Genomic DNA, 12981 nt, shown 5'->3' with positions numbered 1-12981 from the left:
TGGAGGATCTGGAGATTTCTGACATTAGATTTACAACACAGCGTCAGTGGTAAAAGATGCTGAAAATTACAATGAAGAAGCAATCAAAGCAGAAAGTAAAACTCCAAGCATGACAGTATCATAGTGGCAAAGCCTGGGTTGATGCTGTACTTTAAGAAAAGAATTTCCATGAATCCAGGACAAGACTATTTCCTCTTATTACTGCTGAGTGTTGAAACCCTCTCTGATATTCTTTGGGTATAAAAAAAGATTTTCAAATTAGCTGCTAGAAGTCATTTGGTGAAAACCCAATGTTGTAATAATAATCTATTCAGGGTGAGTATTGTTATAGCTTTGATTGGTGAAATATTACATGCCTCATTTTGTTGAAATTCTGTAAGTTAGATCCTGTAATAACTTGTTGGGTCAAGTTTGTAGCTTGCTATACATATTGTAGTAGAACTAGGGTATGTGCTATTTGTATTTATGTCTCTATTTATAATTTTGTCAAAATTTTGCAATTTTGTTTTTGATTATGTGAAGTCAACAATGGGAAGATGTTTCTCAAACCGAGTAAATACCCAACTTATAGAAGCGAACGTCTTAATGTACAGTATACACAAGACTCTATTACAGCCTAATGAGTTTCGTAAAGTGGAACTTACATAAGGAATGCTCTTCTCAAGATATTTTAAGTAAACATGTTTAGTAATTTGAGATATTACTAATTCTTTATACTGGGTGCATGGGTTATGGCTTGTATTCCGTGGCATAAAGTACTAATATTCAGCTTGGAAAAGCGTAATGACGAGTCATACATAACCTTGCATCAGATCACCTCTGCATTATATGCCATCTTGACGTGTCAGTCCCTAACCCTCCATCTTTATCCGCTGATAAGAGAAACCTCCGTATGATAAATAGAACCAAACTAATGCACGACAATGAAGAAGCAATCAAAGCACAAAGTAAAACTCCAAGCATGGAAGTACCATATAGTGGCAAAGTCTGGGTTGATGCTGTACTTTAAGAATGAATCCAGGACAAAATTTTGCAGTTTTGTTTTTGATTATGTGAAGTCAACATTGGGAAGATGTTTCTCAAACCGAGTAAATACCCAACTTATAGAAGCGAACTTCTTAATGTACAGTATTCACAAGACTTTATTACAGCCTAATTAGTTTCGTAAAATGGGACTTACATAAGGAGTGCTCTTCTCAAGATATTATAAGTATACATGTTTAGTAATTTGAGATATTACTAATTCTTTATACTGGGTGCTTGGGTTGCGGTTTATATTCCTGACATATAGTAATAATATTATTCAGCTTGGAAAAGCGTAATGACGAGTCATACAAACGTGAAACGTGAAATTACAGGAACTGTGAAATAATTAGTTTCGTGATGTGTAGTAATTTGGTGATTAGAGGAAATTATTATAGAATTTTCGCGCTTAAGAACCTTTCAGTTGACAACGACTGTAGTCTTGAAATAGGGGACACAGGGCAAGCAGCAGGGAAGTTGTACAGACCAGACTGCCAGACCAAAATAAAGCTTCCTACGCGAACTTTCTCCGTAGAAGCCTCAGATTTCAAAAATAAGCCTTCCCACGAAAATTAATTTGCGTAAATTCAACCCCGATTGCAATTTTTGTGTGCAAAATCGATGATTCTGGACAAGGAAAAAACAAGGATTTTAGGGGGGGGGGGGAAATTTATTCCGTCGACGAAGTTTGCAAAGTTTGGCTGCGAGTCTCATGAATAAATTTGATCAAGACCGATTCGATATCTACTACGCGGATCATGAAGATTAATCGTAATAAAACCATGCGGTATTGCCTGAGCGCGGCTGAAGAAATTTTTAAATTTGTTTATGTCCATATCGCCGTTGCACCAAGTCTGATGAATATTTCTCAACGTGTGAGTATCGACGCCATTGAACACCGACAAAATATTACAATTGTCCCTAATTACCTTTGGAATTTGCGTATATCGCTGCGTCACGTAAATCACATCGGTGTTCTTATGTCGGCCACGCGAGAATATCCTAGCCGGATTAGTTTGCTTATCCAGCATAACATCATCGAATACAACAAGATTATTAACATCACCATCTAAATTTTCCACGGATGGGGTTTCATTGATGTCTGTGATGAATTCGATCGTGCCTTCGTCGGTATTGTCGCTAAATTCCTTTAGTACCTGATAACAACGCTGATCATCAACGGACGGTGCAACCAAATATAACTTGTCCCATTTCAGCCATCGCATGATCAAATTTAGCAACAACTGCGTCTTTCCAGAACCAGACGGGCCAATAATTATCATCCTTATCGAATTTGGTAACACCGCGTTGTGTTTCACCTGCTCGCGTCGCTTCGTGGCGGAAAAATCAATTACATTCATGTTACTAGAATACATGGATCTATATTGTGTTAAGTGTCGCACGCGCACAGCTACGATAAATCCAACCGAAATCGTCACACGCAACAACAGGAACGCAATTGCAGGAGAATGCGAAGTTTGTAATACACGCAAATTCAGATTTGTAAAAAAAAAAATAGAAGAACCGGAGGAGACATTACCGCCTCCATGAAAAATCTACCTGGGCTGCCTTGGGCAAAATATCCCGGAGAAAAACATCTGCCAGGATACAATTACTGCGGACCCGGCACGAGGCTCGATATAAGACTCAACGATAATAATCAACCAAATCCCGGCGAAGATCCAGTAAACGCCATCGATAACGCGTGTTACTATCACGATCTTGCGTATCGCAGCGGGGATTTACAACAAAGACATCTCGCTGATATTAGGCTAATTCACGCACTAAACGCGATTCCTGACAAAAGTTTCAAAGAAAAATTGGCAACTTGGTTGATAAAAGGCGCGATGAAAGGTAAATTAGTACTCGGCGCTGGTAAATAATAATGGAGCAGATATATTATTCTCCGCGAGGATTCTGGCGAGGAAAATCAGCAATAGCCAAACTCGCCAAGGCAGCAAAAGTAAAACAATCCGTTGCTGAATCGTGGCTATCGAAACAGGCAGTCTGGCAAATTTATCTTCCTCCACCTAAGAAAATATCATATGCGAGTTTCTCAGTCAGCGTCCCTAATGAAGTTCATCAAGCTGATTTAATGTTTCTTCCTTACGATACCGTCGACGGAGTCACATACAAGTATGTGTTGACGGTTGTTGATATCGCTAGCAGATACAAGGAAGCGGAACCGTTATCGAATAAAACAGCAACGGAGATCGCTAAGGCGTTTAGCGAAATTTATTCACGATCTCCATTAACATGGCCGAAGCTTCTCCAGGTTGATCCAGGTCGAGAATTTCTTGGCGCGGTTACTTCATTGATGAAAAAGAATAATGTTAAAATCCGTCGCGGTATTGTAGGTGTTCATCACAATCAAGCTATCGTTGAGAGATTCAATAAAACTCTCGCGGAACGATTATTCGGATACCAGTACGCGCGTGAATTTATTCAAGATAATCGATCTCATGATTGGGTATCGAGGTTGCCTCATGTGATTAACGCACTAAATAACGAGACAACGAGAACAATAGCAATGAAACCCGCAATTGCGATTACAAAACCAAATATACCCCTAAAGCGAGATTCCACAATTCCGCCTGTGCTAGGTAGCGTCACGGTCAGGTATTTATATAAAGAAGGCGAGGCCGAAGGAGGAAGAAAAAGAGCAACTGATCCAACCTGGAGCGTAACAACACACAAAATATCCGCCGTAACAAGATCGTCAGGGAGACCAGCAATTTATTTCCTAGATTCGCTAGCGCCACAACGCGGATTTACCAAGGAGGAATTACAAATAATACCGAAAGATACTCAAAAAATAAAGTCCATTTCGGCGTCGTTGATAAATAACCTAGCGTGTCGGTGTTTATGATCAACGGATCCTCCTTGAGTAAATTTGCCAATTATTTTTCTTCCAATATCTTTCGCGTTTTCACAGTCCGTCGGTAGCCACACCTTAGTTTGTTTTCTATACGATATAATTGCCTCGCTCACTGTCAACGATACTAACATTGACGAATCTAGCATATATCTCAACAACACTATAGGGACCCATCTGCGTTGAGATAAATGCCGACCAAACCAAATATAACAAATTTTATGTAAATTTTCAGCAAGCTCGAATGAAGTGACACAAGCGAATCCGGTCATGACAAAATCAGGTAACGGTCCGTTAATTGCTACCCTTGTCATTTCGTTGGTGGGATGGCCAAATTTAGCAAAATAATCCGCACAATCGCCATATCCAAGGAAACTTCCAGGATAGCACGCGCTCATATCAACGGAGATCATATCTTCGAAGTAATATTTGGTATTCCACAATCCGCCATGGCCGTATTCGATACAGCTAAGTTGAATATCAGTGAGAAATTCATTTTTTGTAGGTTTCCACGAATTTCTTTCTCTGGCAGCGTGAGCGGCAACAGACGGAACAGTAAAGCAATTCGTTAATAACTGATCAGGATTTGACGAATATTTCACCGCGATATTTTTCATAGATTCATGTAATTTTTCATCTCGGTAAATATCTCCGCGCGGCAAGATAAACTGATCATACTTTTCTTCGCTCGAAAATAACCAAACTGATATTGGATCAGACGCGGCTAATATTTTGATATATCTGAACATGGCATCGGAATTGTCTTTTGCGCCTTCCACGGGATAAAATTTAACAACCCTATCTCGTGGAAATATCATTACCGATTGCGACCACGCATGTGAATTATGATCAACAATCTCGATTGGTACTCCTCGAGATCTATACGGCGACGAGTATAATATTTCTCCCGATAGCGTTTTCACGGTAATAGGAAATTTAAGTTTCTTGCTCAACACAGCAACATCGTCAATCGATGCGCCATCAACAACCGTCTTCGCCCACGCGTTAATTTTTTCCAACCTCAACTGAGTCAATCCAGATCCACGACGAGCGTTTTTCATATGCTCGATAACACGCTCAGCCACGCAGTTTATCATCGGTGATTCTTTCATCGCGGGTAGATTTTTCACATCCGGGTTGTTATTTAGCCGATAAATTCCATAGACAACAGCGCTAGAAGGATACGCCCTGGCATAATAAGGACCATCGATTCCCAATAATAATCCTGGCTTCGAATTTTTATCAAGAACGACGTTTTTCTTACCGCCACGCACGGGATCTCGTTTATCGCGAATAATCCAAGTGTCGTCAGGCATTTGTGCAATAAATTTTATTCCAAAGATAAATCGTTCTTCCTTATGTTCGGATTTTATATGCTCGATTATCTTCTTGGCCCGTTCCAGATTCATCGTAGCATCAACAGAGTTAGTTTTCCATGTCGACCAAACATGAATCCCCCCATCATCGAAAAATTCTTTTTTGGCACGATCAACCTCAGGTATAATATATTCTGCCTCATCAAGATCAAATGTATCCATTATTATATTTTAGACAAATATTTAAATTATAATATGCAATGCAAATGGATACCAATCGGATCAACAAAATCATGCGACAAATCCTGCAGAGGCGAATATTGTGGCGCTCACATATATGCAATTCGACGAGGCAGTAAAGGACCACAGAGGTGTTTAGTTTGTCAAGTTGGCACGCGAGGAAAAACTCGATTATGTTTATCCTGTGGAGGGAAAAATTATCGGGAATTGCTCAGATATTACAAAAAGAAATCTTCCTCGATAATAACCTGCGAAGAAGATTATATTAATCGATTCAAGGCAAATTATGATTTAGACAGATAAATATTATATAATGGAAATGAAATCAACGATTCCTGCAATGACAATCACGCACGAGTATAAATCTCATCCTACGATCATGGGATACGAGGCATCATCGGATGGTGTTGTCAGAAACATCAAAACGAAGAATCTTGTTGGTAGAGTTGATAACAGTGGATATCTTAAATTTTCAGTCGGCGAGAATAAAAAAATGAGAAAAATGAGTTATTACAATCACAGGTTTGTATACGAGTGCTATCACGGACCAATAGAGATTGGCCTTGTTATCGATCACATCGACGGAAACAAACTCAATAATAAACTATCCAATCTACGCGCAGTGTCTCAGAGTGAAAATTTAAGATCCGGCAATACCGGCGGCGCACGATCAGCTAAGGCCGTCAAATCGATAAATCAGGAAACAGGCGAGGAGATGATATTCGAATCGATGAGCGCCGCTGCGAAATATTATAAAATTAATTCAGCATCGGTACGACATGCAGCAGAAAAAAAATACAGGGCGACATTTTCATATAATCTCGGTGAATGGATCGAATTTTCTTATATTCCAATAATATTTGATTCGGAGAGCGACGAAAAATAATTGAATATTAACAGAATTAATATAACATGAACGAACAAACCATAAGCAACATCATCGAAGCTATCGATGACCTGAGAAAAAAAAATATAAATCTTCCCTCGGAGTTGGACACAAATAAAATCCGATCCGAATTCGAAACAATCATTCAAGGAAAACTTGAATATAAATATACGCTACCATCCGAATACAAATTAATAAAGAAAATCCAAATTGCGATGTATCAATCGTTAGCTACAGTCAGCGATGATCAAATTGAGGATTTTGTTAAATTATCGACGCTGGTTGAAAAAGCTAGATTGATTTTATCCGACGAATATGAATCAAGAAAAATTACAAGCTCGCGCATCAGACAACTGAAAAAGCTTGTCGATGAGAACAAGGCCAAGGAAATATCCTCCTGAAGAAATTCCGCAAACAAAAAAAAAAAAAAAAAATTAAAAAAATATATTAATTTTGAAAATTTCCCTGGATTTTATTTATTTTTTTGGTCTGTTTTTCCCTGGAGGACGGATTTACGATTTCACCAGCAGATTGATACTAACAGTTTCCCCGCGTATATCAAGCAAATTTCCTTTCTGGTCCGTCAGTTTGAAATTTATCCTTGACAACAATCGATTATGACATCGCAGATAAAACGGATTCACCGGCTCCTTTATTATCAAATAACCCGGAGAGGCGCTAGGTGAAAACGAATACAAGATAAAACCCTGCTGCGCTTGATTTGACTCTGACGAATCAACATTGTAGCTGCCTTCGACAACATCCGCGTGAAGATAAATCGCGATAACTTCCGTTATATTAACGATACCTGGCGAGATATGCCGACCTTGCCCGGCGGGATCGTTATTGTGTTTGAGAATCGATTCTGATTGTATTTTTTTAGTCCACGCGGCATGTAACTTCGGAAATAAATCATCGATGGTATCAGTGACGGATTTTCTCAATTTATCAACATCATAATCGGGAAATTTGAAATTTGGTAGCGTTTCCTCGGTTAATCCAAATACTCTCATGAATTTTTGTTTTTCTCCTGAATTTCTGATCAACTCGAATTTGCTAATAGGAAGAACATAATCGGCAATTGATATATCGTCGACTATCGCCTGAATAAACATTCCATGATAATATTCAACATCATTCGCGAGTTGATTTAAAATTTTCACGCGTTTGATAATTTCGCTACATGAGCCCGATTTATTTAAGATGCATTCATGAAAGGATTCCCGCAATAAATTTAATTGTATTGTATGTTCTTGAATAAATTCGTCGAGGGTTCTTCTTACCAAGATACCATCTATGGGGGCTATTATCCTGTAAATGTGGGTAGCGTCGAAGATTTTCACACCGGGGGGAATTTTAGGAAGAGGCAACCACGAGAGAATTCTTTCGTTAATAAAAGTAAAAGCGAATATTACCAGGTTAATTTTGTGGTTATTCATGAGGTTGATGGCGCTATCGATCAGAGGTTTGTGTTTGATATCTCCATACCATCCTTCGTCAGTGGTAAAATCAGATTTTTTTGGTTCCGGTAGTTCTGGAGGAGCTTCCTCGTACCAACCTGGAATAATAAAATCTGATTTTTTTGGTTTTGCTAGAGGTGCGATTTCAGGCCAACCTAATATGGTCCTAATCGATGATTGGTAAATATCTACTATGTACGGCGATTTCACCTCTATCATCGATGATAGCGTTGGTTCGTGCGCAGATATCTTTATTCCCGGAGTAGCATCGCCGGTTATATTTGATATTCTGGTGGTAAATTCCTTATCCAGCTGATCAATTTCGTAACTGCCTGTTGGTATGCCAACGACGATCCAATCAGGTGTTCCATCGGGTTTGTTTTTGTTGGCAAAAACAAGCGAATTATTCGATGATAATTTACCGAATGACGTCGATCTAACATTAGGCCAGCTGTTGTAGACACGCAATTGCGTTAACGCAATTTCTTTGACGCTGATTGGTGTTGGAAAATTAATGCTAAATTCTGGATTGGTTGAGCTTAACGATATTAACGTCGTTGTCGGCGGTGTCGTGTTTGTCACGATCTGGGCTAGCTCGGACATTATTAATATTCATTTGTTCAATCTCCGAGTAAATACTTATCATTACCGAAAATTCTAGATCGGAGATAACGCCATCGTTGAGACTCTCCGAAAGCAACGATGATAATTTCGAATACGCGTCGTTGATCTTGGTTAGTTTGTTTTTGTACAACGATAATTTCTCACTCGTGCACGAGGATATCTTTTTCGCTACGATATTGAGAACACCTGCGATTGTCGTTGTTGACGAGATTATTATCGTTGCAACGATTGGTGCGATTGTTGTTACCGCGGATAAAATTATTCCAGCACCAGCGACTACCGCGGATACCGCGTACACGGCGACGTCAATGGTAACTAATCTACGCTGGTATTTTTTTATTTTTGTTTGATATTCGTCGAGGAGTTTTTTTAGCGAATCCTGCCATGATCGCGCCTGATTGTAACGGTAATCCGATGCGGTCATTTATTAGTTATTTATCTAGCCAATTGATTGGGGATTCTCTATCTCGGCGACTTTAAACGGCTCCGGATCCTCCATCTCGGCAACGTTGACAGTCTTGGAGGGATTGGTTGCGATCCAACCAGCTAAATATTCGAAAATTACAAAATAATGCACTGGTCCCATGTTGGTTCTATCCAGTGGCGTTAATTTAAAAGTTTCAGTTTTATTCTCGCTTATAGAAATAACGAAAAATCCAGGATGGTATTCATAAATTTCACGAAGAAGAGCCGTCACGTTAAATTTTATTAATGACTTCGAAATAATATACACTCGATATACAGCATGAAATGGCGCGGTAAAGTTAAAAGAATCATTATCAGGTGTCCATGTAAAATATTCTGACCTCAGTACAAATGGCACATAGAGAAGAAGATTTGATGTTTCTACCTCCGCTGATACCGTAATAAGCCCCAACGCAGAAATATCCAACGGTAACATGTCTACTTTGATTTCGTCGACGCTTGTTGTTACGGCGAGAAGTTTCTCGTTGATTTCTTGAATTTTTCCATCGTTCGCTGATGTATCAACCTTTTGACGCGCTAATTCACGTACCGCGTTAATTTCATTGTTAATTTTAGTAATATCCTCTTCGATTTTTCTTGTTTTCTCATCTGTCGATTCACGTATCGCGTTAAACCCCTTGGTAAATTCGGGAACAACAAGATCGTTGAGTTTATTAATTTCCTTGTTGATATCGTCGATTGTTGCTCTCTGACCTAACGAGATATTTATTTTGGTAATTTCCTCGTTGATGGATTTTACTTTCTCGCTGAGATCGTTATGTGATGTTCTATCGGCTTTTTGAAATATTAGTGCACGTGCCGATTCAATATCTTTGTTGATTTGGGCGATATCTTCGTTGATTTTTCTTGTTTTCTCGGTAAGATCGTTATGTGATGTTCTATCGGCTTTTTGAAATATTAATGCACGTGCCGATTCAATATCTTTGTTGATTTGGGCGATATCTTCGTTTATTTTCTTTGTTTTCTCGGTAAGATCGCTGTGTGATGTTCTATCGGCTTTTTGAAATATTAATGCACGTGCCGCTTCAATATCTTTGTTGATTTGGGCGATATCTTCGTTGATTTTTCTTGTTTTCTCGGTAAGATCGTTATGTGATGTTCTATCGATTTTCTGACCCATCGCGGTATTTATTTTGGTAATTTCCTCGTTGATGGATTTTACTTTCTCGGTAAGATCGTTATGTGATGTTCTATCGGCTTTTTGAAATATTAATGCACGTGCCGATTCAATCTCTCTGTTGATTTGGGCGATATCTTCGTTTATTTTCTTTGTTTTCTCGTTGAGGTCGTTATGTGTAGTTGAGGAGGTTTCGATGAATTTTTTTATATCCTCGTCGAGTTTTTTACTGAGATTTTTTGATGTATCGTCTAGTTTTTTAAGATCGTTAGTTAGCTTGGTAAATCTTTTTGTCACTCTGTCCTGAAGATCGTCGTGTAATGCTTTATCGGCCTTTAGAAGCATCGCCGCTGATAGCTCCTTGTCGGATTTTTCCACATCCGCGATATTGGCCTTTAGTGGTAATACCGCGATAATATCGGTAATATCAGCAATAGATTTTAATACCATCTCCGATTGGCGAGTAAACTGACTGATATGATCGCGGTATTCGTCTCGCTTGATTATATCAGTTATTTTCACGTTGCTGGTTTGTAATCTTCCTTCGGTATTTTGAAAAACAGCAACTTCGCCAGGGTCCACCTCTGACAGCGATAGAAGATTGTTAATATCGCTCTTGGTTGCGAACTTTGATAGATCGACGTCAGTCACTTCTGCTTTTTCCTTCCTGTAGATAAATCTACCGTAAATATCAACCATGATATTTATCTACGGCGTATTCAAATACAATTTTGTGATACGGACCGGATGATTTTGAAATTGCGTCAAGAACATTAATTGACTCTGGACCGCATATTGGTGGATCAGCTAATGTTTGTGTTGGAAGAGTCGAATACCAAATCGGAAGTTTCAGCGAAGACACATAGTTGATAAATTCATTTGGCGGTGCTAATCCGTACGAATCAAAATAAACGACTTCGCGAGGATTAATTGCGTAGGCAACCCAGTGCGTGCCAGGGCCGGTATTTTTATCGAGATTAATTATTCCCGTCTCGGTAGGGTTTGGTTTGTTTGGTAGTTGATCTCGCATAAATACGCCTCTGAAAAATTTTATTTTTTTATTCTTTGCTTCGCTAAGTAAATCTAAATTTGAATAGGCCGTGCTAATCTTAGGCCTGATCCGTATGGGGGCCGTCTTAGATAAAGGCCTGATCCTTTTTGTTGTTTTTGCAACATTTTCGCGATTAAGGGAGAGAGGACGGGAAGTAACCCTCCCTTTTTTTTACCGTATCTCCCTCCCATCACCTTCTCTCCTAATTTGGAACCTATACCCGAGAGCGCGCCTAATCCTAATGTCTTTCCAATCATCGGAAGGGCCATTTTTATCAGAGGGAGAAAAGGAAGAAATCCGCCTGTTTTGACCATGTCTCTGATGGCGCCTATGGAAAGGCTCACATGAACGCCAGAATTTGCTGATTTGGCCTTGGTAAATCGTTCACGTTGACCTCTAGTTAGCGACAGTTTGTTAGGTCCACCGTGAATCTGATCGTTTTTCAGTGTTAATTTCATACCGCATCGCTTTGATATCGCTGATTGGAGCTTTTTCATCTGACCCGGGGTCAGAGTTACGCTGACGTGTTCGTATGGCATATTAATAATCGCTTAGTCTAAATTTGGAATTTATCACATATTCTCGACAGGAGCATCGATGACTCGCATTCTACCACTGATGCCTTCCAGGATCATTGTTCTATCGCTGAGGATTACCGCGATGGCTCTTGCATTTCCACCTGTGTTAATTCTGGCTTTGAAATGAATATCGACAACGGATTGTTTTACCAAGTCGAGATGTTCCAAGGAAAAGTAATAGATGGGATAAAATTTATTAAAATCCAGCTGTGATATTTGCAATCCGGTATCGATATTTTGATCGCGGCCCATGAAACTTAGCAATCGATGATATGCGCGGGCAGTTGAGAAACTTTCAAAATCGATGGCTATTTCCTCTGATGGTTCTTGCTGGCCGTTTATTCTCAGTGAAACGTTTGTTGCCGCGAATTTGTCGAATATCATATGACTGTGAATTTGATCGTATCTGTTTGCTGCTTGAAGAGCAACAAAGATATGCCTAGGTGCCGAAACACCTTGTTGTGACGCAATTCGCCAGGTAAATATTCCGTTGATATTAACATCGCAGGAGTCTGTCATCGTTGTCAACCAGGACATGACGGATTTTCCACCTTGATTCATGAATGATAATAATTTTTCTTCCTCGAGTATCGATGGAGTTATCGCTGGCATCCACAAGGTAAATTTAGTTAGTAGTACTTTACCTTGATCAACAACAGCGTCTCTCCAGATGGCTTTGTCACTGCCAGCAGCGTCTCGAACGAAAGTTATCGTGTGTTTTGCTCCGTAAATAACTTTCCTGAAATGTCTGCAAAATCCAAAAATGTGAGATAGTGGAATTGCACAGGAAAATCTTCGTTCAACTCCACTTAACATAGCTCTCCGCGTGGCAAATCCAAGGTTGTAATTGGGATTGGTATTAATAATCATATCTTCGACGTCAGCAGCAGCATTTTTGGCGTTATTTTGCGGTCTCCTGACGTCATACTGGAAATGATCAGCGTTATCAGAATTATCTTTGGCGAACATCATACTAGGACCGGCCGACCTGGTAAAATCATCCGAGTATCTCGCTAGGCCTATAATCGTCGTTGCTATATCAACGTTGTCCGTGATTGATTCAATCTCTCTTCCATCGATCATATAAGTGGCGCTCTTGAATAATGCCATGATGCCGTTGTTGACAAATCCAACTTTTAAATCTGCCCCATAGTCGGTATTATCGTTTTTCTTGATTTTCCCAACAACTTCGATATATGCCTCAGATGGAAGAAAATATCTTGTTGTATCGTGAACTTGAATTTCCAAGCGATTAGGTGTATTTGGGTCAACTGCATCGTACGAGAAATACTGGAAATCCCGCACGGATGTGTCTCTGCCTACAG

The sequence above is a fragment of the Sinohyriopsis cumingii genome, unplaced genomic scaffold, assembly GCF_028554795.1.
Source record: "Sinohyriopsis cumingii isolate HCF-2022 unplaced genomic scaffold, ASM2855479v2 utg000622l, whole genome shotgun sequence".
Taxonomy (NCBI): domain Eukaryota; kingdom Metazoa; phylum Mollusca; class Bivalvia; order Unionida; family Unionidae; genus Sinohyriopsis; species Sinohyriopsis cumingii.
Note: the sequence above shows the minus strand (reverse complement) of the source record.